Here is a 27,191-nt window from a genome sequence, read left to right on the forward strand (position 1 = left end):
AGTACATATTTAGAGGATCTGGAAGAAGTTGCATAAAATTACCATAAACATATTATACTTGCAAAGAACATAAGCATTTCAAATGGATTATTAAAGTTAGTTAACACATGTAAAACACTTAGACTACTGTTTTATTCTTTTGAAGTGATTTTATTTCATGAAGTTTATTTCCTTTGCAAGGTTTAATGAATTGATGCATTTCCTTTTTCACAGATAATTTACTTCATAATTTCATTTACAGTTGCAATTCTTTTTCAGCACATCTTTCAGTCCTTTCTAAAGTAATTTGGAAACTGGGTGAAGGAAGCTCTGCCTCAGTGCAAGAGCTGGTCTCTTGTCACAGAAATAGAGTGCTGTAAGCCTTGAGGCTTAGAGCACCTTCACTAAGACATAATTTCTTTAGTAAGGAAGGTCACATATACTTTTGCACAGAGATATTGTACCTGCACTAATGTAAGCAGACTGTAACAGTGCAAGGACAAGTTGTTGTGTGGAAGGAAAATCAGAAGGAATACAAAATTTCTGCAAGGACCCACTTGTCAGACTGTTATCCATCCATCTGAAGATGAACATAGCATTTCATTACAACATTTAAGATTGTTTCGGTTGTGGAATCTCTTTACTTGATTTACATGCAAATTGTCTTTAAATTCTAGCACTAGAGTTGCTTTGGTGTCAATTACCTTTCTGATTGTCTTCTATTTGATTTTGCAAAGCATTTCCTTTAAGAAGTAGGATTAGGAGTAGGAAAAGTTCATACCATTTCTGGCATTGCCTGTGCTTCATCTCTAAGTTTACGAAACCCTCGGGTTGACAATTAAGCGTTGAGGAGTTTGCTCAAGCGTAATTCCCACACTCAACAGATACTCTTCTTATAGTTGGTAAGTTGTTAGTCAGAAATCCCCAAGAACAATTGAAGTGAGGATTAAAAGAACCTTTGTTGCTTCCCAATAAGTAGAGGTGAGGACTCCTTAGAGAATTACCTTTTTTTTTTCTTCAGGAAAGGTAGTTATTCAAGTTAATTTCATTTATATTATCTTGAAATGAAATTAGATTGTTGGTACATAACTTCAATGTAAAGTAACATGTAATACAAAGTAATATCGACTCTTATATATGTCAAATTCACGTTCCCTCAACGAAATGCAAAGCCTTGCAGGAATGCTATTTGAGAACAAAAATATAACATTTATATTATATCAAAGTTGGTAACCAACTTGCCACAGAACTCTAAGAACTTACTCCTTGCTTGGGTTTTACATGCCTGTTGTCATTAAAAGCTAATTTGGATTAGCTACTTAATCAAGAATACTTTTATCATTTAAGTGAATTACTTCCAGTGTTACTTATTAATCCTTTTTAAGTAACATTGGAAAATTGTAAAAGCATGTCATCTCAATAAAACCCTGGTACATTTACTTAATAGGATTATAGTTTACATTATATTAGAGATGTATCCAATACATACCTTAGAGTTATAGTTTATCTTTCATTTATTCATGTATTATACACGAGTGAAGGCCTAATGTTATCTTCAATGAAGGCATGAGTGAAAAAAAGAAAACATGGATGAAACAAAACTACACATGGATGCAGAAATGGAATAACTACCTCAATGTCTGTCCCACAAATATCAAGGAGCTAAAGGATTTTGTTATGGAGAATTTTCGTAAAAAGGTATGGGGAAAATAGTTGGGTAGAAAGAAGAAATATTACATTAAGAAAACAACCATAGCTGAATGTCCATATTGCCAAAATGCCAAAATTTGAATTTACAATTATTTCTCTCATTCCCATTTCCCTAAAATCAGTTATTGAAGGAGGATTGATTTAAACATGTAAAAACATTTGTTTAACAAGAAATAGTACGAGCGTATTTTCATTTTGAAACAAACCAGTCAAAAAAAATTCTGCAAAATTTTGGAAATGTTTTCCTTATGTTGGTGTTAATGGATTTTGGATTTGGGGGCCTAAACCCTCGTCCTTTGCCTCTAGCTCCTGATATTGTTGCCTTCAATTCCCTGGTCACCAATGGCCCAATATTTCAAAGATCAAAGCCAACCTAATTTGGGAAAAAGTTGGATGATGTCCCAAAAGTTGTTTTCCATGCCAATCAGTCATGAGCAATGGCCCTTAGGCTGGATGAGAGGGGTATTATTGGAAAATTTATAGCTTCTGGTCATTGATATGCTCTCTAAACCAATGGGTGGATAAAACTTGGAGGCCCAAGATAGAGGGAAAACTCTTAGTATCCTTCCGTGGAAGGGGTTTTTTCAATTTCCTCTTTAAAAAAAGAGGATTGTGATTTGATCCTCCGTAGCATGCCTTTACTTCATGGGAACTCAAGGTTATATTTGGATTGTTGGAGTCCATACTTTAACCTAGAAAATGATGTCCCATAACTTATACCAATTTGGGTTAAGTTTCCATATCTTCCTCTTCATTGTTTGAATGAGGAAACCTTCAAGAATATTGGTAATCCTTTGGGTCGATTTATTGATTAGGTTGAGCCATGAGAAGGAATGAAATTGTGTGCTCAAATTTGTGTTGAATTAGATCTAGATAAGGGGCTACCAATAGCAATCAATTTGCAGCTAGAAAATTGGATTCATTATCAAGAGGTATATTATGATCTTCTACCACTCAAATGTAAGATTTTCCATGAATATAAGAATTTTTCCTGTAGATGTCCAAAGAAGGAAGAGATTTGCAAAAATAATGAATAGGGTGATTAGTGGCAACAACTAAAATGAAGAAAGGGAGCTATGAAGTAGAGTGCAGCTGAAAAACCTTGGGAATGCAATGGATGTTCATCTAAATCCCCCTCTTTGTAACAGCCCACCCCACATTTATGTTGAGAAATATAGGGCATCAGGATTAGGTGATTTCTTTACTAATGATAACTGTTTGTGAATGATTTTTACTTCAATAGATTAGGATATTCTCTTTAGTTAGATTATTATAGTGTTCTTCATAAAAACTATCAAATCATAAACAATAAAGAGACAGGAGACACAAAATGTAGGTTATCATCCAGGGCCAAAACCTCTCCCACTTGAGAGGAAAATCAAAACAATTTCATCTTCTTATAGAGAATTCAATTCATTAATACCAAGACCAAGACCCTTGACCTATTTTCCTCTCCAAGACCAAGTCACAAAGCTTCCTTAATGATATCCTTTTTCTTTTAGTCAATGATAGTGAAACCTCTTACTTCGTCCTCCTTCTTGGCTACCCTTCAGAATTTCGGTCCCTTGAATAGATTTACAACTTCTCGGCCCTAATTTAGAAATCCCAAGATTCGATCCTTGATCAATTTTAACTTTCAACCTTCTTCGCTAGAGAGAGAGAGACTCACCTTCCTTAACTCGGCTAGAGGATCTATTAGACTTCTTCCAAATATGTCTTCCCAAGATGACTGTAATACTTGAAGTACCTCGGCTCTTTCTATAACAAAGATTTATGAAATATCGCACATGTGAAGTTGATATTACCCAAAGACAACACTAAAAGAATTCGCTTTTTCTTGCCTTCTCTTTGCTTGTTATGTAGCTCCTTTTCTAGGGATTTCCACACTTCTTCTTACTTCGGACCTGAATTGAATTTCTTTTTCCCAAAATAATGTTGATTTGCCTATTTATAGTGGTCTCCCATGAAAATTAGCCAACTTGAATTGTGTTATAGGCTGACATGTCCTTTGGTGTAATGCCATTAGTCCATCTTGAAGCCGACTTGAAGGAGATGCTCTAGCTTGGCCTTGGAGGGCCTTTTTGTTCTTTTAATGACTCATACAAATATCTAACATGCCCAAGAAGGGTCCTTCATACATGACATTGACTGAATTTGACTTTCTGACCAATCCTAAGGGATCACAATGGGAGCCTTACCTAAAAATAAAATTCCTTACTCATGAAACCCATGACACAAGCATTGCAATAAGAATTTTATTTTTCTTCTTTTTATCAATTACATAAAATCACAATTACACGTGTCATTACTAATACCAAACCTAGTTACACTTTCAAGAATTCACCTACTTTTACATGTTCACCAAGGTAAACATGAGATGACAATTACTATACATGACCTAACATCCAAGTTCCAGTTATGGAAGTGGGATCTACTATCTCAAAACTTACTGCAACCTTACAGGGACACATGATCACCCAAACATCAAAAAAGTTTAACTAGTGACCATTCCCTGACCTGGAACCACGTTTTTCACCCACTTTGCCTCCCAACTGCACTAATGCAAGCTAGTGCACACGTCTAGAAGATTCCAGCCACACTCATAAGCTTCCCCCCATGCAACTGAAACATAAATTATTCAGTTAAGAGGGTGAAACTAGAATCCCTTTTCCGGATTTTCAAGCTAGTTGTAGAAATTATGGTGTATAATTGTAACTGCTCATGAAATTTTAATCTAAATCATAAGACACAATCAAACTCTACTGCTTTGTGGAATTCAGTTCACAATTTAGAACATCAATCACAGACATGTAATAAGAAACAACGCACATGCCCAATATTTTTCCAGGGGAAAGCAATATGCTAAAAACCTCTTATGCTTTCTTGTATTAATTTGATGAATAGAGATGTATTACAATTGCTTGCTTAATCTGAGTTCAACTTGCAAGTGAATAGACTATCTGCTCAACCTGCAAGTGAATAGACTATCTCTTTTCTCACTGAGAAGATCTGACCCAGACTTAGACAATTTATGCCTCTTCTTGATCCCCTATTTCCTTGTGCAATTCCTGAGGAAATTAGGCTCCTATTATTTGGGAATTTAGTCCAAAATGCTTGTGCAATTCCCAAGGTTGATCATCTGACTGCATACAACACCTGCACACTTAAAACTGGTATACAACTGATGTTACACTACATTGGAATCTCCACGACAGCTGGGTAACTTGAATTCTCTGCATGCACTAGCTATTTTGGGTTAATTGATCAGTTAACTAGATGATCATTGAGTTAGACTATTGTCCCACTACACAACTAACCTTCCACTAGTTTCTCCAACAGTTAGAACTATGTTAATTGAAAACAACTTGATATAATTGACCTTGATTGCTACAAATTAGCAATCACACATGCTTAATTTAACTCCAAGTCCTCTAACTTAAATTAACAGAGTTAACTGAGCGACAAGAGCCATGTCACACAAGTTAACTGCATCCAAGTTGTCTGTTGATGTGGAAATTTGAATTTTCTCAATTTAACCAAGGAAAAATCAAATTGAGACTTTCTTGTTGCATTTTTCAACACTCCCTCTCAAAAATAAATGGATTGTCAACCACCCTTATCCTGCACCTATAGAAATCAAAATTTCCTCTTGACAAAGCCTTTTTCAAAATGTCAGCATTTTGTTCCTATGTCGGAGTGTATTGTAGCAACATTATCCACCTTTGCACACAATCCGTAAATGGTGATAGAAGATATCTATATGCTCGGATCGATCTTGAAATAAAAGCTTATCAGAGAGCTTGATGCAACTTTGATTATCACAATAGATCACACTTGGATCCATCATTTGACCAAATATTCTGAAAAGTATCTTTCTCATCTAGATCACCTCACATGTTGCTCGATTGCAGCCATGTATTATGCTTTTATCAAGTTGAGTGCCACATATATTTGCTTCCTGTTGTACTAGGAAATAACTATGGACCCAACACTAAATATTCCACCTAATGTAATCTTTTGGTTGGATGGAATCCCTACCCAATCTGCATTTGTGAAGCCACACAGTTTCACTCCCTTTGTCTGTCTGTACCATAATCCAAACTGGGTAGTGCCTTTGAGGTACCGTAAAACATGCTTCACTGTCTTCCAGTATAATTTGGTTGGCCTAACCATATTTTGGCTCAACTGGTTAACTGCATAGAACATATCTGGTCATATGTTCACAAGATACATCAGTGAACCCACTAGCTTTCGGTAAATGGTAGCATCCACCTCTTCACAGAAAGTGGAAGTCTCCTTCCTCCAGTTGGTCACTAGAGGTGTCTCAATGGGTTTACAACTCTCCATGCAGAATCTATAAAGAATATCGTTGGCATACTTTCCTTGAGACACAAACAATTCCCTATCACCTTACCATACTTCCAGCCTGAGGAAGTCGTGCATGAGACCCACGTCATTCATTTCAAATTCCCTTGCAAGATCTGATCAACTGCTCATCACCAGTTAAATCAAATAATTAACATATAAAAAAATAATATACCAAGATATGATATAGGTTTTCATCAGCTTCACTTTTGGTGAAGCCCAAACTAGTTAGATAACTGTCGATCCTGGTGTACCAAGCACGAAGTGATTTTTTGAGACTGTAAACACTCGCTTGAGTCTGCACACATGAGACTCTTGATAAAATGTATAAAAACCTTCTGGTTGCTCGATGTAAACCTCTTCCTCAATAACCCCATTGAGAAATGTTGTTTTTACATCCATATGGTGGATATTCTACCCCACCTATGCAGCCAGTGCCAGAATTGATCTAATGGATGAATACCTTGCTACGGTAGCAAAGGTTTACTCATATTCAATTCCCTCAACTTGAGAGAATACTTTGGCCACAAATATGGCCTTATACTTCTCTACGCTTATGTTTATTGCATCCTCAACCTTAAAGATCCATATTGAAACCACAACTAATTTACTTGTCAGTCTTGGGATCACTTCCCAAACATTATTCTGTACAATGGATTCATATTATTCCATAATTGCATTAACCCAAACAGGCTTCTCAACTGCTTCCTCGAAAGAGGATAGCTTAGTCTCTACAAGCTCGGTCACTAGAGCCATGTAGCCACTGTACCTCTATGGTGACCTCCTTTGCCTACATAAATTTGAAGGAGCTCCCACATTCTCCCTTGCATCCTGCACAAGTCTATTAATTTCCCTGGTTCTTTTTCTTCCTTCTCTGGATGGTTCTACTTGAGTGGATGTCTCCACTCTCTACTTCTCAATTTGTGGTTGCTCCACAACTTCCTGAGGCTCCTCCTTTGGAGTTAAAAGCTCTTCTTGTGGGATCTAAAGCCCCTTCTCAAGAGAGCATTTCATTTCTTTCTCCTCATCAAAATTTACATCCCTTCACATAATTTTCATTCCGAGGGATGGTAAGTGCACATGGTAGTTGTGTGGGGTTTTTCTGTTACCCACAAAAAGTCCCAACTCTGTTGTTGGTTCAAGCTTCTTCCTAGAATATTTGGAGGCATGGTAGTAAATAGAGGCTCCAAAAATCCTAAAGTGTGACACATCTAACTTCCTCCCCAAGAATGTCTCCTCCGATGTAATCATACCAAGAATCCAATGCTGACTCTGGTTCTTCAAGTAGAATTTTGTCTTACATGCCTCTGCCAACCAATGCAGTGCTAAGCCTTGGTCATGTAACATAGCTCTCGCTCCTCCCACAATGATATGGTTATTTATCTTATCTACTCCATTCTGTTGTGGGTTGTGGGGTGTTGTCATCTCTCTTTGAATGCCTTCTTTCACACCAGAAGTTATTGAATTCATTTAAAACATACTCACCACCATTATTGCTCCTAAGAGCCTTCATCTTCTTTCCAGTTTCTTTCTCAGCCAGTGCCTTGAATTCTAAAAACATGGAGAATGTTTCATCCTTCTTCCGCATGAAGAAGATCCAACACTTCCTTGAGAAGTCATCAATAAAAATGAAAAAATATTTATGTATGGCAGTGGAGGTTGTCGAGAACGGTCCACAAGCATCAGAGTGGACTCTTTCTAGGACTACATATGCTTTGTTTTCCTGCTCATGGAATGTGGATTTTGCATACATCCCCAAAGTACAACCTTTGAAGACATCACATTGCTCAAGTGCTCCTTTAGGGAGGTTAGTGGTTATTTTCTATGTAGTCTTCAAGACGCCATGATGCAAATGGCCAAGTCTTTTGTGCCAAAGTTCACTGACATTGTGGCTATGCACTTTCTCTGCCTTACTATTTAATGCAGCAAAATCTTCCACATCTAGCTTATATAAGATCTTCACATGAACCCCAATCTGCTTCACTTGTACAATGGCTATGTGTCTTAGGAATTCTTTCCCTTTCCTGAAGATCACATCATAACCACCGTATTCCAAAATTGCTACAGAGATGAGATTCTTCTTTAGGCTTGGAACAAACATGATATCTTTGATGCAAAGAGGGGATCCCTACTCCCTCTAAAAAGTGACTGTACCAATCACAGTCATGTTATACCTTTTGTCATCCCCCAACTCAATATGCATTTGGAGATCTTTCTCCTCCATGTCACTAGAAGCCTCTCTACACCCTTGTTGACAAGGTTAATCCTCTCTGCAAACAGAGACGATCCCTCTAGCCCAATGAGTGTGTCTAGAAATTGAAGTGACAATCAACTAGACATCTTCCTATATTATAATTTAAAAGTAGAACAATAGTGATGACCTACCTCGCTCTAATGCTATTCTGATTTCCTTTGTTGAGACCCTCAAACAACTTGTGTCATGGACTTGTTCCTGCATCTTTCAGCGCTTATGTACCTACACAAGTGATCAAGAGACAACAAAGCATGCCAAAACTAATATCAAATCCAATAATAACCTACTTAATTGATTAAGGAATGCCAAGCTAATACATACATGAACATATATATTTTTGGAAGATGAACCAAAAATTGTATATTATTTAAAGAATAAAGGGAATCTTACAACCACAACATTGATGTTGAAAGGCTCTCCTTGAGTGGTAATCCAAGTCCAAGCCAAGAAACTCTCCAAACACTCCTTATCCAAGTCTAATGAATAGCCTCTAAGCACAAGCTCAACATAGGGGTGCAAATGGACATAGACCAACCCAACCTCTAACCAGCAACCAACCATTTGGGAATGGGAAAGGAGGAATTTATAGGCTAGTAGAGGGAGTTAGGACTCCTCCAAATATAGAATTAGGCCCACATCTGAAGAAGGTAGCTCATAGGGATAAGAAAAAGAGGTCAAGTTAGGAGGATTCGACCTCATCTATGTGAAACCACCTCCATCTCACTACTTTGGAAGCTTCTAGATAACGAAGCTTCTCATCCTCTTTGAGAAAATTTCCTTTTTGGGATCATTGCGGGTATATGAGCAAATAGAGCGATGCCATCGCCAGTCAGGCACAGTGCAACAGGTGACCATCGTGGTTTTGAGCTTCATAAGAGCGATGACCCTCATTTTATGGTTTTAAGAGCTATTTCTTCAGGGAAAGCTCCAGACATTTTCCAAGCAAAGTTAAAAGAGGGATTTGAATTGTATACATGGATGAGTATATTGTATAATGATCCTATTTCGGGAACTTCATGGTATGTCATAGTGAAGTGCAAGAGGTGTGCCAAAATATTGTGTAAAGATGCCCTCTAAAGCAACAAGGCATAATGAGGAGTGATGGCTTAGATGCCTTACAATCTTTTGGAAAGGACGAGGACACACACTATCAAGAGACTTGCAAGTCAAGGATGCATATACATATACATAGCTGAGATCAAAACATGAATCCACGACATGGGCGTAGCCATCCGGATGATGAAGACTATATGAAAAGATCCATGGCATGGGTGCAACCATCCAATACAGAAGGATCATCTGTAATATAAGATCCAAGGGATGGACGCAACTATCCAATATATAAGTATCATCATCATAAATATAAAGTCCCACCGTATGGTCATATCTATTTGTATAGAAAAAACATGTGTACAATCATGAATAACATATAACTCCACGAAACCTGAGTCATATCAAACAAGACTCAGGGTCTTGCGCTCCATCCAGACCCAATCAAAGTACGAATTCTAACATGTGAATGAACGTGTTGTAGTCGAACATGCTAGAAAACCACCTAATTATTGGCCATTGATGTAGACCATTAACATGCATGAGACGAACCACCGATAATGACAATGGCTCTCAAGATACGACAATACAATCTATGAATGTGATAATGAAGCCGAAGTCGAACACTCATGGAATCATCTGATAGAAGGCCAATGAGGAAAACCTATCATTGGATGTGAAGAACTTGCCATTAAGGCATGCAAGCTATAAGGTATTGAAAGGGAGTTTCTAAGTCATCTTCCTAGATGATGAGCTGAAGTCGACAGGAAGTGACTCATCAAAAGAGGGTCATAATGATTCCCCCATCATTGACATGAAACGAGGAACAAAGTGGAATAAGTTTTAAAACTGTAACAATGACTCAAACGATGTATAGGTAAATAATTGCATATTGGACTTCTCTTGAAAATATTGGCGACACGACTCCGGAGTGTGGCAGCATTAGACTCAACATAGGACCAAGGGTCATAATAACGAGGAGGAATAGTAAGATGAGAGGTAAAATGGATAACCCAAACCTGGAAGGACAAGTGACTGAGTGAGGATATCCCAAACCCGACATGAGAGTAGATGAGTGTCATGTTCAAGAGTGACATGTTGCCTATAGAAACGATGTTTCATCTTCATTTCCCCCCCACTATTTCTAGCGAGTACGTCTTTATTTTTACACAAGCTTGAAGAGGATACCATATGCTTGTCATATAAGTTCATTCTTTGGATGAATCCATCCTAGTAAGTTTTACGAGCCCTAGGAAGTAGAAGCTTGGTCTCATCATGATGACGAGTCTTTCGTTGTAAAGTTGTAACGAGTTTGACGTAAGAATAACTCAGTGTCTTTTTCATATTTAGAGAGTTTGAAAAAGAAACCAAAAATAAAACTCCATCAGGTCCCTTTTCATAATTTGTCTCTCGAATCCGAAAAGGTAGAAAACAATATTCAAGAGAACCTCCTAGCCATGTTCGACTAAGGTGTTCCTCTTTTGTACAATATTTTATCTCAGTCCAGAAAAGGGTTAAAATTATACTTAGTAGACGTCAATTCATTTACTTTTATGAGTTCAAGAAGACAAGTGCTCGACAATATTTTCATATTTCGAGAGTCGGAAAAGAGCTGAAATGATGAGTCTACCAGGAAGAACGAGTGGTATGAAAGGATAACAATTAGTTCCGATCACGATGGAACTTCTCAAAACATGTAATATTCAAGAGGTTAGCTAATAAGACCACTCATCGTAGATGTTCCTGAGGCAAGGGTAAAACAACCAAGTGAAAGCATACGATTGGCCAAAGAGATGGTGACGATGGAATGAAAGAACCAAGGCTCATCTAACAAAAATCGGCTGACAAAAATGGCAATCACGAGATGTAAAGTGAGAATGGTTTCATTTTTACACAAGCATGAAACATAAGAAACTATGCTTGAGTATACTTGAATATGGTTTCATTTTTACACAAGATTGAAAGAAAGATAAACTATGCTTGGATTTGGTTTCATTTTTACACAAGTTTGAAATAGAAACAAACTGTGCTTGAATTTGGTTTCATTTTTACACAAGCTTTAAACAAAGATAAACTATGCCTGAGATAAGTTTTCGTGCCCCAAACATAATGACTCAATTCGAGGTACATGCCCCCAAAACTTCATTTCATTCACCTAAGTGGATGGAAAGAAGGTTCACTTATGAGATCAAGTGAAAGACTCAACTGGGATTTTACGAGATCTAATCAAAGACTCGAATTGGAAGGGATTTTGTTTCATTTTTTAATGAGCTTGACAGAAAAGAAACATGTTCATGACACTTATGGTCATTTTTTAACGAGGTTAACATAGCAAAAGAACTATCCTCATGGAACCTTTTTCATTTTTTAACGAGGTTGACATAGTAAAAGAAATATCTTCATATCCCTTGTTTCATTTTCTAAGGAGCTTGACACAAGACAAGGAACTCTACTCCATGATCCTTGTTTCATTTTTTAATGAGCTTGACACAAGATAAGGAAATCTTCTTCGTCCCTTGGTCACAAAACAAAAGAGGCCATGGCTTCCAAGAGGTTCTCATTTGATGGGAGAACAACACTCTAGAAGGGATACATGTCCAGGGATCCAAATGAAAAATCAGGCTCCAATTCCCCCAGTACATGGTGTACTACATCACCTACTAGATCAACAGTAGATGCAGGCATGGAATAGGTGGCCACATAATTAACTTGTGGCAGGAATGATACCACTTGAATGTAAGAACCGTTCAGGGACAATGATTGAGCAAGATTTGATTTAGGACCAATGAATATAAGTTGATCAATTATCACAATGATTCCTTCATGCGGGAAACACATCACTAGAAATAGGGAAGAAAAAAGAGCTCCCGTTCCATAAACATAGTCATGGCCAAGGAGTAGACTAAATCCAACGGGCCTTGGAAAACCATCACGTCTACATAGATAGTCTTTCCTCCCAAAGTAATAAGCAACTTAGGAAGGATCCCTAACGGTTGACTATTTCCTTTGTTAAAAGCTAACAGATTCTGGGTGACGGGGACAAGCTGAGGAGAACCCAAAGATTTCCAAGCAATTGAGCACAAAATACTAATAGATGCACCCTCGTCTATGACTATGCTAGTTACGGCCATATGGTAAGCCTGTACTGTAATCTGGAAAGGCACATAAGATGGAAGGTGATATCCTGCCAGTTGACTCCAATCAAAATAAGTGACTAAACTACTTAGAGGGTGTGTCGTAGGAACATGAGATTTGACTTCTTGCTTGATGGGAACATGAGAAATTCTCTCATGCACCTCAAGAATAGGAGGATTTACCTCCAATTCATTTAAAAACAAAGAAACCAAAAGAACCTGAGTAGTATGAGGTTCACTCTCTACCAAAAAGGTACAATTAACTCAAGGTGCGGTTAAGTCTACTAGTTTCTCAATCAATGGTTGGTCGAGAATAGACTCACAAGACTCACTTTCAGAGAGAGTTGGATTTACCAAAGATGATTTTCGATCAAACACTGGATCAATTAGTGGAGGGTCAGGGGAAAGCTTTCGATACCCAGTCGGAAGACGAGGTTGAAATCTGTAAGGTTTTCCAACTCTTTGGAAGCTTCATCCATAAGAGGACAAAGGTGAATTGGATGATTACCTTCACACAACTTACAGGGAAATTTAACTATTTTTTTTTTCCCATGATCTTTACTAATACTAGTTGAGGGTTTGTCACCAACATGATCACCAAAGACTGGTGACAAAGGATGATGTGAACCTGAAGACCACACTTTTAAGACCTTGAGAATACTAGGACAATTTTGACGAAGGTGGTCACCCTTACATAACATGCAAGGGAATTTTACTTTCCGAGGCTAGTTGGAAGATTTTCCTACATCAGTTGCATCTGTAGAAATGACAGCTTGGTTTCCCCCTTGCTTATTTCTTCTTCTTCTTCTTCTTAGCTTCCTGGTTACTAGAATCTAGACTTTCACTAGGCGAAGAGGAAGAACGAGGTGAATAAATAGGCGAAGAAGGGAAGGGTCAACTTTAGGATCAACATGAGGTTGATGTTGTTCAGGTGGAGGAGAACTCGGTTGAAAATAAGTATGGACAGTTGGAACCATCGAGGTCAAAAATAACCAAACTGGCAGACCAATGGTCAATTCAAGAAGGGACAACGTTGCCATATAAGGAGCACCAGTATTTTCGAAAGAAGGAAAGGGACTAGGATTCCCATTAGAGGGGTTTCCTTGACTGGTATACTCAGGAAATGTTTTCATTGGTATCAACCTAATATCTTCTAAGGAGTATTTCCACAGTAAGGATGTTGTTCTGTGGTCAATTTATTTTAGAATTTGAAATAAAAACTTTTCCTTTTCATGTTTTAAGAGTCGAGAAAAGAATGAAAAGCTAACTCTAGTCGCTTTCATAAGTTTAGCGAGCTTGAAAGGACAAGTGCTCGAATGATATTTTCAAATTTAAAGAGTCATAAAAGATCGAAATGACCACTCAGGTAACTCTAGGCAAAAGGGGTACCAAGTAACCGTGAACCACGATATACACCTCAACAAATAAATTTACCAAGGACTTGACGTACATGTAGGCAATCTCCCTGAATGCTGTGTTTGGTGTATCACATTTACAGGGTGAAAAACTCAGCTTCCTATGGATAAAGTTTTGCAAACTATAATGGTCTCCCTTTATATACTCAACGGTACAGGGAGCACAAGTCCATGTTAGCGTTGTCAAATGCAAAATCGAATGACAATTGCTAAGATTTATAGACGCCAGAAGACTTCTCTAGCCTAGACCATTAAGTATGAACGTTAATGTTTCAAATGATCCTTAGATTAATTGATAGATTTTAAGTTTATCTTCAGTAAGTTTCAGTTTTGAGGCTCAAAATGATGTCATTTGAACAATTATGATGCAATTATATGAGAAAAGAAAATTTTCTACTTCAATGAAAGCTAGACTAACCAAGGGAAGAAATTTCAATCAATAATGCATCATGAAAAATGCCTTCCATTAACTTTCAATTTCATCTTCCAAACGCAATGCCAAAAGTAAAAATGATTTTCAGTTTTCACTATCCTAAATGCAACTTTTCGAAAGCAAAATGGTTTTACTTTACTAAGATGCACTTATATGAATTATGCTTTTTTTTTTTTTGAATGATTTGATGCACCTAATACAGTTTTTAGCTTTCATCATCAACAAATGTGATCTATTCTCAATAATGAATCTCAAAAAATAACTTCTTAATGCAACTAATCTAATTCATTTTCATGAAAAGTAAATTTTGAAATACAAGCTAAAACAGATGCAAAACAATGTTTTCAATGATTTCTACAAAAAAACAACCCTCAATCAATAAAAAAAACAAACATCTCAATGACACCAATAAGAAGAAAATGATGACCAATGACTAGAAACCCTAGAATTTAGTCAGATTTCACTTCGAAGCCAACGAGACAAATTTTGCAAATTAATTAAGGAAATCAATCAAAACATTGACAAATCTAAGCATATAAGATAGGAAAAGACCTTAGGGACCAAGGCACACTGTATTCTTAGGAAGAAACCTAAAAAATTCTCACATTCAAGGATCATCGCTACTTTATATACCCATAACTACGATTATCGCTACTTTGCATAGGAAAACCCGCGATGGCATCACTACTTTATATAGCAAAAGTAGTGATGATTTCAGCGCAACCAAAAAAAGAAGATTTTTTTTTATCATGACTATAAAGGTAAAAACCATGATGTGATCGCGATTGTAAACCTGTGATAATCAATTATGGTATACACCGAGATTGATGTAGACAAGCCAAAAAATCGATGGTTGGTCAAACTAGTCAAAAGATCGGGGTGAAGGATTGGATGGAAAAGGATCATAAGCTCCCCAGTGGAGTCACCTTTTTGTTACAAGCTTAATCCTCTCTACGGAAAGATATGATCCCTCTAGCCAAATGAGTGGGTCTAACAACTGAAGTGACAATCAACTAGACATCTTCCTAGATTATAATTGAAAAGTAGAACAAGAGGGATAACCTACCTCGCTTTGATGCTATTCCAATTTCCTTTGTTGAGACCCTCGAACCACTTGTGTCATAGACTTGTTCCTGTTTCTTTCTGCGCTTATGTACCTACACAAGTGATCAAGAGACAACAAAGCATGCCAAAACCAATAGAAATCCAATAATAGCCTACTTAGCTAATCAAGGAATGCTAAGATAATACATACATGAACATATATATTTTGGGAAGATGAACTAGTAGTTGTATATTATTTAAAGAATAAAGGGAAGCTTACAACCATAGACTTGATTTTGAAAGTCTCTCCTTGAGTGGTGATCCATGTCCAAGCCAAGAAACTCTCCAAACACTCCTTCTCCAAGTCTAATGAATAGCCTCTAAGCACAAGCTCAACATAGGGGTGCAAATGGACATAGACCAACCCAACTTCTAACTATCAACCAACCATTTGGGAATGGGAGAGGAGGAATTTATAGGCTAGGAAAGTGAGTTAGGACTCCTCCAGAGATAGGATTAGGCCTACATCTTAAGGAGGTAGCTCATAGGGATAAGACAAAGAGGTCAAGCTGGGACGATTCGACCTCATCTATGTGAAGCCAACTCCAGCTCCCTACTTTGGAAGCTTCTAAAAAACGAAGCTTCTCATCCTCTTTGGGATCATTGTGGGTATATGAGAAAATAGAGCGATGCCATTGTGGGTCAAGAACAATGCAAGAGGCGACCATCACAGTTTCGAGCTTCATAAGAGAGATGACCCTAATTTTAGGGTTTTAAGAGCTATTTATTCAGGGAAAGCTCTAGACATTTTCCAAGTAAAGTTAAAGGAAGGATCTGAACTATATACATGTATGCGTATACTGTATAATTATCATGTTTCGAGCACTTTAGGGTATGTCACAGGGAAGTGCAGGAGGCGTGACAAAATAATGTGTAACAACCCTGTCATGTGGAACAAGGCACCAGAGTCCAAGTACCACACACTCCCCATCACTGTGATGGCCATGCATGTGATAAGGGTGAAGTCAAGCTCGAACTGTAAAGCCAAAGCTTCACTTGCTGCTCCTCCTAAGGTCTTCTTGCTTGAATTTTTGTGTGGACACTTCATGGCATGGTGTTATCGAGAAATCTAGTGTCCACTCGGATCTGCTAGTCCCACTAAGACTGGTAGCTATCTTAGAAACAAACAAACTAAAACCACTTTCGTTTTCCTTTATGTAGAGTAGATAAGAGTGGAATGAACGACACCAACCTTAGTCTTGCGCTTGGTTCCTTGCTTGATTCTTCTCCTTTCTGACAGATCCTTGCCACTTCTCCTTCATCTACCCAGCTTCAAAGAGCACCTGTGGAATCAAAGCAGCATAATACTATCGAAGAACAGAGATCTACAATCATAAACAATATAGGACCAGATATATATTGACCACACAAATGCATATATCATCAAACATACAAGAATGTGGAGGAAAAATTGAATAGCTTTATTAATAATCAAGAATAGCAAAGAGGATTACAACCAATTGTTCTGACCCAACGTCATCCTATAGCATGAAAGCCCTACTTTCACCTAATGAAAAGCTTAGATCACCCAACACTATGATATTCCAACAAGAAACCAACAACACTTCCTTACAAGATACAAAATTCCAGCCTTTGGATCTCTGGGATGAGGGATCCATATATAGATGATTGCAGGGGGGTCAGTCAACTTCTGGGATTTGATTAGTGTCCTCTCTCTGATAGTTCTTGATTCCACTTGGAGATTGATGATTTCTTACTCATCCTTGGGCGAATTCAGAGAGGCAAGTGTCACAGGAGAAGTTTCTGGAAGATTCCATGATCATCCACCTCGCAAATTGTCTCTGTCATTTGTCCACTCTCGCCCATCACACCCCATAGAAGGGCTTTTCAGTATGCATCGCACCTCCCATGTGCATTTAGGTGGGATGCATCGCACTTTGACCATGGAGCAGGTGAGATGGTCCAGTTTTGACCAGTTCTGAGTATTTTTTCATGGAGAACTTCTGGGAGATGATGTAATCAGCTGACCTTGTTCTTTTAGGGACATAGGAGCCCTTGGTTTATGGACATGTTTGATTGGGGTTGCAGTGCCCAAAAATGTCTATAACAGTTGCCCCCCAAAGCATGAGGTCGTTAATCTTTTGATGTCGGGTGAAATTCTTTATCATGAGGATCCAAAGTTTTTTCGAGATGGAAGGCGACCTGTAATAAGATACAATACAATACCTTATCTTCATAATATTTTTCATGATCTAGATGAGGTGGGCATTCCCATGCTTAGCTTTATAAATTCATTTGAATTTACATAAGACAGACAATCGTCTGTGCGGGAGACTGATGATTCTGACAGAGTCATCATCCTTTGATTCAGATGATCATCTGTGTAGCAACAATGTACATTTGATGTCTTTATTTTCTTGAATATATTGCAGCCCAGATGGATGAAACTATATCCGGGGTCTTCAAACTCATTCAATCTTTACTCGGAGTACAAGCCGATCCATGTGAAAGATGTTCTGGAGTCGAACATGGAAAGACATCACCTGATTACCAGCCAATGATGTAAGTTGTTAACAGGCGCGAGAGGAATCACCGATAATGATGATGACCCTCAAGGTACTACAGTACAATTCGCAGGGTGTGAATAAGGGACTTGGCGTCGAACACCACAAAAAATCTTTCGGTTGAAGGCCATTGATGTAAACCTGTCGCCGGAAGTGAGAAACTTGCCATTGAGGCATGCAAGCTTCAAAGTACTGAAAGGGTCGTTCCTAAGTCGACTTCTTGGATAATGAGCTAATGTCAACAAGAAGTGACCCATCGTAGGAGGGCCTTAATGAATCCCACATCTACAACACGGAACGGAGTAAATGATTTTGGAGGTCAAAACGGTCTGATGATACAGGGTTCAGGGTGGTGGTCATGAAAGAATGGAGCGTGAATGTAATGCAGCGGATGAGACACAGGTGAATTCTCTGAGCGACTTCTCTTGAACATACCGGCGACACTGACATGATGGATTGGTAGCGTTAACCCCAAATGTGGATGGTGTGATGGACCAATGGTGATATGACCAGTGAACAAAACAACCCAACCCGACTAGGATGCGGAGTGAAAGTGTCATGTTCAAGAGCGACTTGCTACCAATAAAGTTTCTTCAAGTTTTCTTCCCAATTTTTCCCCAATCATTGCTGACTAGTACCTCTTTATTTTTGTCAAGCTTGAGGAGGATAATATATGCTTGTTCTGTAATTTGACCTTTAGGCAAACCTTTCACTATATTTTAACGAGCCTAGCGACAGTGAAACTCGTTCTTGTCTGTGTGGACAAGTTTGTCGCTATTCGGTTTTAATGAGTTTAACAACAAATATAACTCGATCCTTTTCAATTTTAGAGAGTCTGAAAAGGGACATAAAGGAAACTCCAATGATCCTTTTTCGTCATATAATCCCTTAAGTCTGAAAAAGTATAAAATAATACAAAAGGGATGAATTGTTGGTAATTTTAACGAGATGAACAAGACAAGCACTCGATCTTTTTGTGTAATAATCCCTCAGGTCCAAAAAGATTAAAATCTAGAGGAGGGATAGAACTTCCAGTCATTTTAACGAGCTGGAGAGGCCAATCACTCGACAATCTTTCATATTTTACGAGTTAGTTGAAAAGAGCTTAAAGGAGACTCGTTTTTGAGGAACGAGTGATAATTTCGGGTAGTAGTTGATTCCAGGTAAGGTTTGGAATTTTCTAGTCACGGCAGTGTCATGAGGATGGCTAATAGGATCACTCTTCGCAGCTGTTCCTCAAAAGGGGTAAACAATCAAATGGAGGTGAATGATCGGCTAAACGGAGTGGAGGTGATGATGAGAACACGGCCAAGGCTCAAAAGCTGATGATAATGCATTCACAATGGATATTTACTGGACATTGGTTCATTTTTTAATGAGCTTAAACTCTGGGGAATGTTTGCTCATTGCTTATGTTTATTTTTTAACGAGCTTGAATTCCGCGTTAAAACTGCTCGTGGTGGGTTTATTTTTTAATGAGCTTGAACCTTGCAGTAACACTGCTCGCGGTGGTTTTATTTTTTAATGAGCTTGAACCCTGTAGTAGCACTGCTCATGGTGGGTTTATTTTTTAATGAGCTTGAACCCTGTAGTAACACTGCTCGTGATAAGTTTGCATGCCCCCAGCATAATAACACAAATCGAGGTGCATGCCCCCCAAGCTTCATTGCATTCAAAACGGTGGTTGGACTGAAGGTTTACCTTCGAGATCTTTGAAAGACTTGATTTGGATTTTACGAGATTGTAATCAAAGACTCGATTTGGAAAGGGAGTTGTTTTATTTTTTAATGAGGTTAACACAAGATAGGAACTATCCTTAGAATCCATCGTATTTACAGTATTTGATAGGCAATCAAAAACTGAAGGATGATTAAGGTTGCTGGAATAATCTTCGTGGTAATCTAGAAGATGGGAGTGATGGTGGTAATCTTCCCACGGTGCCCCGTCAATCATCATTGATTGAACAATTCCTTCGTCTGTAAAATGTACTTGCGACCAAGGATCTGAAGGGGTACCATATTCCTTAGACCTATCTATAGAAACGCTCGATGAGCGTTGATTTGGGTTTGCCCTCAAGGCCAAAAAAATTGATTGCTACAATATTTCTAAAATGGCCATGATCCATGCTGACAAAATGTTCAGGAATCTTCTGAATCTTTTGGATATAGAAGATATCATATTGCAAGTTCCCACCGTTGCCACTTCCGCCAGATTGTTTGGAGGCGGTTATAAGAATGTACCCATCAATGTAAGGTCTTTTAGTAGGCCTACTCCGATATTTTGAAGCGAATGAGGGCTTCCATGGATCACCAGAATGCTTCCTTTAACTTGTAAATTGTTGGGGAGAAATGTTTGTTGGTCGACGATTGTAATTCCTCCTTGAAAGGGAAATGCAATCTTCCTGAAGTAGGTCGACACAATGGCTACCCTAGCATATATCCAGGGCCTTCCCAGTAGGATGTTGTAATCGAGGTTTCCGTTGATTAGTTCAACATCTATTTCTATTGTTTTGCCCCCCAGTTCGACTTGCAAGTTACTTAAAATCCCATGTGGGGTGTATGTTCATCCATCAAATGATTTTAATGTTGTCGAAGATTATGACAAGGGTGGAGATCCTAAAGTTTTCCAGCAACTCATCGACATAATACATGTAGATGCCCCCTCATCAATAATTGTTCGATGAACAGTTTTGTTGAGGGCTTTGACTTGAATGAGGAAAGCTAGTTGAGTTGGTAACTGAGGGTCATACCCTTTGTGATTAAAGGACACAAGATTGGAATCCGTTGGGTCAATCCCACCTATTGCTGATAATAAAGCCTGCTTTTGGGAGGGGCAATTTTGCAGTACCTCAAGTTTCGACATAGTAGATGGCGATTGGGCCAGATCCTCCACTATATTATAATGCTGTGTTGCTCTGGTACGAGGATTAAATGTCGATTTGTGTATTACTCCTTTCGGCGGCTTTATCATTAGCTCAGGAATGATGGGTGGCACAACTTCGGTCGAAGTTGTTGTCGAACTATTGGGTTGATCATTGGCCTTGTTGTTTGACAGCTGTGGATTCCCGTAATATTTATTCCTATCAAATTCAAAGCATCATTTTGCTGCTTCGAAAATGATAACATTAGCACTTGGGATGGGGAAGCATTGTCACTAGCAACCAGATTTGTTCCTGGATTTGGAAACGGATCAGTTAATACCACCGAGGTTTTTGAATTCTTGAAGAATTTTCTAAGCTCAGCTTTATATGGACACTCTCTTGTCCAATGATCCTCATCACATATAAGGCATGGACGATTTGGTTTCCTATCTCCAGAAGGGTTTGCAGAAGATTTTTCAGGGGATGACTCCTCCTGTTTCTTCTTCTTCCCTTTCTTTTTCTTCTTGCCTCCTGGTTGCTTGGTTTCTTTGCCTTTGTCAGTCGATACGACATTTACTTCCGAGGCGAGAAGTTCTTCATTTTCATTTTGACCTGAAACCGTATAGGCCTTCTTCAACTTAGCCTTTACGGTTTTCATGATGGTTGTTCCTATCACACTGTCCCTGACATGAGAGTCTTTGTTCGATTTAGGAGAGGGAGGAATGGAAAATTGCATTCTAGGAGTATCAGGGATTTTATCATAGAGCGTGCCAGACTAAGTATAGATCAAGTCTGAATATTTCGCACAAGCAATTACTTGCTCTTCAGTGATGACTCCTCCCTTTGCCACATCTTCTGTAATAGAAGGTAACAACGACTTAATAAACCATTCAGCCAATAACTGATTAGGAACATATTTTTTTAGCATTCTACAATGATGTCGCCACTCGTGAATATGATCAGATATGTGAGTGGCCATCGTTTGCTTGAAATTGGTAAGAAGTTCTGTTCCTGTTTCGTACCTTATGGGTAATTGAAAATGGGTTAAAAAGGTTGTGGCTAGGGTGTTGAAGTTATCAAACGAAGCTCTAGGCAATTCGATATACCATTTTACTGCCGGACCAGTTAACATTCGCTGAAAGAGGTGAAGCCTGATCGAATCATCATTTAGAGTGTTAGATGAACACCACAAGTGAAAGGTCATCACATGATTCGATAGGTCTTCACCCAGATTTCCATTAAATTTAGGAATATCTGACGGAAGTTTATGAGGAATCGCTGGCCACCGAGGAGCGTAAGAGATTGGATCGTTTGTTAGCCGATTTAGATCTAGTAACTCTAAAGTCGCCATGAAGGGCAACTGTTGATTCAGGTTCAGCAAAGCATACCCAGGATAAGATGGGATTGCCTAAGCAGTGGGTCTTTGCATACCAACATAGTGCATTTGATGCTGATAACTTTGATAAGGTTGATGGGCATAACCATTATGAAATGGTTGATATTGACCGTTTTGAATATACGGCTGCCCATTACTTGAAAAGACTTGGTGCTTAGATCCTTGGTAAACTTGTTGGAATTGTGGTTGTTGATATTGCACCAGCCATGGTTCTGAGACCATGTGTTGTTGTCCAATACTGGCTGTTTGATCAAGATGAGGGGTAATGGTACACGTTTGAGCCTGGGTCATTCCAGTTAAGGAGTCACTAACCGATGATTGTGGTGGCGTTGCAGGGACAAGGGGTTGTTGGATTGCGACCTGAGAGACTTGAGGTTGGCATACAACAGGTAACGCTTGTACTTGTGACACCATCACAATAGCTGGTGTAGTGGGGATATTTGACATAGGCAAACTTTGTTGCATTGAGTATACAACTCCTGGTTGTTGAGGCAGTATTGGCATCTAACCACTGGATGTAATTCCAGCATAACTTGAATTCTGTTGGGAACTCACGTATGTTTAACCTCCTGGAGGAGACAATGAAAGGGCATATTGCCCCCCATATGGTGGTAATCCGGTGTTTAAGGGAATTATTTGCCTTTGAGGACCGGACTGCCCAAATTGACATTGCGAAGGATCAATTTGTTGAGACTCAACATAAGAGATTCTAGATATTATTCCGGACGAACAAACGGAACAGACCATACTGTCGAAACAGCCCCTGGATGGATCCCATCCAGTGATTGAGAGCTAGTCGCGATAGACGGTATGCCGGCAAACATTGTTGGAGTAGCAGCAGGAAGCTCTGCTGCTGCTGTGTCCGATGACACAGTCCTAGATGTCGACAGTTGTTCAGACATATCTAGTCTATCCAAAAGGTTTCCTAGCGATTCTACAGGAACTTCTGATAATGGTGGACTAATTTCTGACGAAGAAGGATATAGAGTGATCATGACTCCAAATTGCGATGGAGTACTAGATGGTGGATCCTCTACAATCTCTTCTATAGCAATCAAACCAGGTGGAAGAGGTAGACCATCAGGTCCGTAAAATATTTTTGGTGCCGAAGAAGGTATAGATTCTGCAGCGACTGATGTTTGGGGAACAACACCTTCCGAATCAACTATGGATGTAGCTAGTTCAGGTATAGAAGTGTTTACCTTCACTCTAGGATCAGTTCTGCTGTCCTCTTGTGGCTGCGGAACTTCTTCTGTAAAGGCAGGGGTACCAGAAATTTTGGAGTAATCGGAGTCTCCGAGGGTGTCGGAACACTTGTTCCAACCCGACCAGGGGACTTTGATCCGGTTAAATGAGTTCGCTTTGTCTGGAATAGTTTTGATTCTGGAGACAAAGACGGCTGACTCGTAAGCCTCCGCGAACGATGGGGTTTCAATTGAATTTCTTCCACGATTGCGGATTACTCGATCAACTATAAATAAAGGGGAAAATGTTTCTAAATTAAATGAATTTTATATGCTTTGACACAACTTGTTTTTTCAATTTTTAAGAGTTGAGAAAAACAAAAGATGACTCTAGTCGCCTTCGATTTTTAATGAGCCTGAAGTGACAAGTGCTCAGATAGACCTTTTCCTTTAAGGAGTCTGAAAAGGAACGAAAGAGACTGCTCTGGAAATCTAGACAGAGGGATTACTAAACCAATCACAAAACTGCAGAATACTTTTTACGGTACGAAAGTCAATCTTCCTGAATGATGTGTTCAGTGCATTGCGATCGATAGGGCGGCAGACACGGCTTCCAATGGATAAAGGATATAGCCTATTGTGGTCTCCCAATATATACTCGACGGTACGTGGGAGCAAAAGTCTGTACTAGCACTTGTCGTCTCAAAGAGGAGGAATCACCCAACCAACAGTGAAAGTGACAGTTACCAGGCTTTACGACGCCAAAATACGTCTCTAGCCTAGACTTCTAGATGTTGTGCGTTAGGTTCCAAAGCGTTTTTAGGTTCATTAAATTTATTTTATAGTTGATCTTTCTTAAGAAATTTTCCTTTCAAGTTCACCACGTGATGTAGATGTACAATTCCTAAAATGCAATCTAAGATGATAAACAATCATTTAATCTTCTTTTTGCAATGAAAATCCTAGCTACTAAAGAAAGAGAGATGATATTCTTTTAGCATAGAGCAGAGAGCACACACTAGATGCACTGTCCTAAATCAAACCAACAAGCAGCCTAAATGCAAATGCACATGCATGTATTTGTTTTCAGCTTTCTTAATGTGTGAATGACAAGAAGAATGCTAAGTACAAATCTGAATTATCTTTTCTAAGCGACAGTACTAAGATTTCTCTTCAAAAACAAAAGGAAGATAATGATGACACTTTACTATTTCGAATTGAAAATTACTTTCGACACTTGAAAAACTACTAATTCAAATCAAATACAAGAGTAACTGTATAATCAACCATCAAGAACAATAGAATTTCTTTCTTTGACTGAAAACGACACTTGCGACACTTTCAAATCAAAATATGACAGTTCGACTATGCTACTACTTTGCAAAAGAAAACTGAAAATGGCGGAAAAATACATAAAAGCATTCATAGTTCTTTGCACAATGGAGGTGGAATAATGGAAAGGAAAGGGTTTTCTACAGTGGTATACTGATCACAGACAACAAAACTCCAGAATAGAGCTGAAAAGAGTGAAGAAAAACCAAAACCTGCAGGCAAAATTAGCCTTTTTTGATCGTCGCACCTGTAACACAGGGAAACAAGGATTCATCCCACCTACTGCACAGGAGAAGTGCGATGCATCCAGGTTTCCTTGAAGAGAGGGTGCGATGGTACTAGGACAAGACTTTACTTGGCTCTTGGTCACAGTTTGCAACTCAGTTCAAGGATTTAGACTGAAGAAACATTGATCTACTTTGCACTTGCATAGCAAATGCAGTTCGAAGGCTAGCTGGCTTGACTTCAGGCTCCATCTGTAAGTTTATAAAACAAAAAAATATAGACAAACAAGCAATCTATTCGCTCCCCAGCGGAGTCACCATTTTGTTATTGGGAAATCTAGTGTCCACTCGGATCTGCTAGTCCCACTAAGATTGGTAGCTATCTTAGAAACAAACAAACTAAAACCACTTTTGTTTTCCTTTATGTAGAGTAGATAAGAGTGGAATGAAGGACACCAACCTCAGTCTTGCGCTTGGTTCCTTTCTTGATTCTTCTCCATTATGATAGATCCTTGCCAATTCTCCTTCGTCTACCCAACTTCAAAGAGCACCTATGGAATCAAAGCAGCATAATACTATCGAAGAACAGAGATCTACAATCATAAAAAATATAGGACCAGATATATATTGACCACACAAATGCATATATCATCAAACATACAAGAATGTGGAGGAAAACTTGAATAGCTTTATCAATAATCAAGAATAGCAAAGAGGATTACAACCAATTTTTCTGACCCAACGTCATCCTCTAGCATGAAAGCCCTTCCTTCACCTCATGAAAAGCTTAGATCACCCAACACTATGATATTCCAACAAGAAACCAACAACACTTCCTTACAAGATACAAAATTCCAGCCTCCGGATCTCTGGGATGAGGGATCCATATATAGATGATTGCAGGGGGTGAGTCAGCTTCTGGGATTTGATTAGTGTCCTCTCTCTGATAGTTCTTGATTCCACTTGGAGATTGATGATTTCTTACTCATTCTTGGATGAATTGAGAGAGGCAAGTGTCACAGGAGAAGTTTCTGGAAGATTTCATGATCATCCACCTCGCAAACTGTCTCTGCCATTTGTCCACTCTCACCCATCGCACCCCATAGAAGGAATTTTCAGTATGCATCGTTCCTCCCATGTGCATTTAGGTGGGATGCATCGCACTTTGACCATGGAGCAGGTGAGATGGTCCAGTTTTGACTAGTTCTGAGTATTTTTTCATGGAGAACTTCTAGGAGATGATGTAATCAACTGGCCTTGTGCTTTTAGGGGATGGAACAACACTTTTAGGGACATAGGATCCCTTGGTTTATGGACATGTTTGATTGGGGTTTCAGTGCCCAAAAATGTCTATAACACATAGTGCTCGATTTCATGACAATTTAGGCATTTTATTTTGGACAAGTATTTCTTCTTGCCCCCTTGGCTGGATTTTTGTTTGGTTTGAGATTTATTCCATTTTCCCTTCTTTTCCTTTCCAACCAATGCAAAGTTTTATTCATCCTTACCCTTGGATGAAGTCCCATCTCTGGTATTCTACCTTATCTCATCTTGTACCAAATCAGACCATAACTATTCCAATTTCAGTAATTTCCCCCTCTCGTTCACCGAGTCATTGTAGCTATGCCAACTTTTTGGAAGGCCTAGAAGAGTTAGGCTTACCAAGTCATCTTCTAAAAAATTAACACTAACCCCTCCAAGCTCATCACGAACTTGTGTAAATCTGCTCATATACAGTAAAATAGTGTCATTATTCTGCATCTTGATATTTCAAAGTTTATCCTGAAGCACTAGTTCCCTGTGGTTGCTACTATTTTTGAACATCTTTGTTAGTGCCTTCCACATTGCGAAAGGAGTTTCTTTCCCATGGATATTTGAGACAATGTGTTTGTCTCATACTCCCTCCATGATTATTCTCCTCACCTTGGCTACATCTATCTTCCATTGGGCTAGGTTATATGCGTCAAATGCATGTGATTTTGCAATATTTGTCTTGACATATTCTAGAAATCCATTGTCATCCAACATCGCCTCCATCCAAGCCTTCCATGTAATGAAATTAAAGCTACCTTCCAAGGCATACTCTTGTCTCAGCCCATTGAAGTTCATCTTCCAAACTTTGAAGAGATTCTACTACACTAAATTGTAAATTCGAACCTCCTCAGAAACAACTTCGAAATTCCTATTCTATTGTGAATCCTTCTGTGATACCATGTATAAATTATG

This window comes from Pinus tabuliformis, chromosome Q (assembly GCF_031772625.1).
Source record: "Pinus tabuliformis cultivar Carrire ecotype Pingquan chromosome Q, CPIR1, whole genome shotgun sequence".
NCBI classification, from domain to species: Eukaryota; Viridiplantae; Streptophyta; class Pinopsida; order Pinales; family Pinaceae; genus Pinus; species Pinus tabuliformis.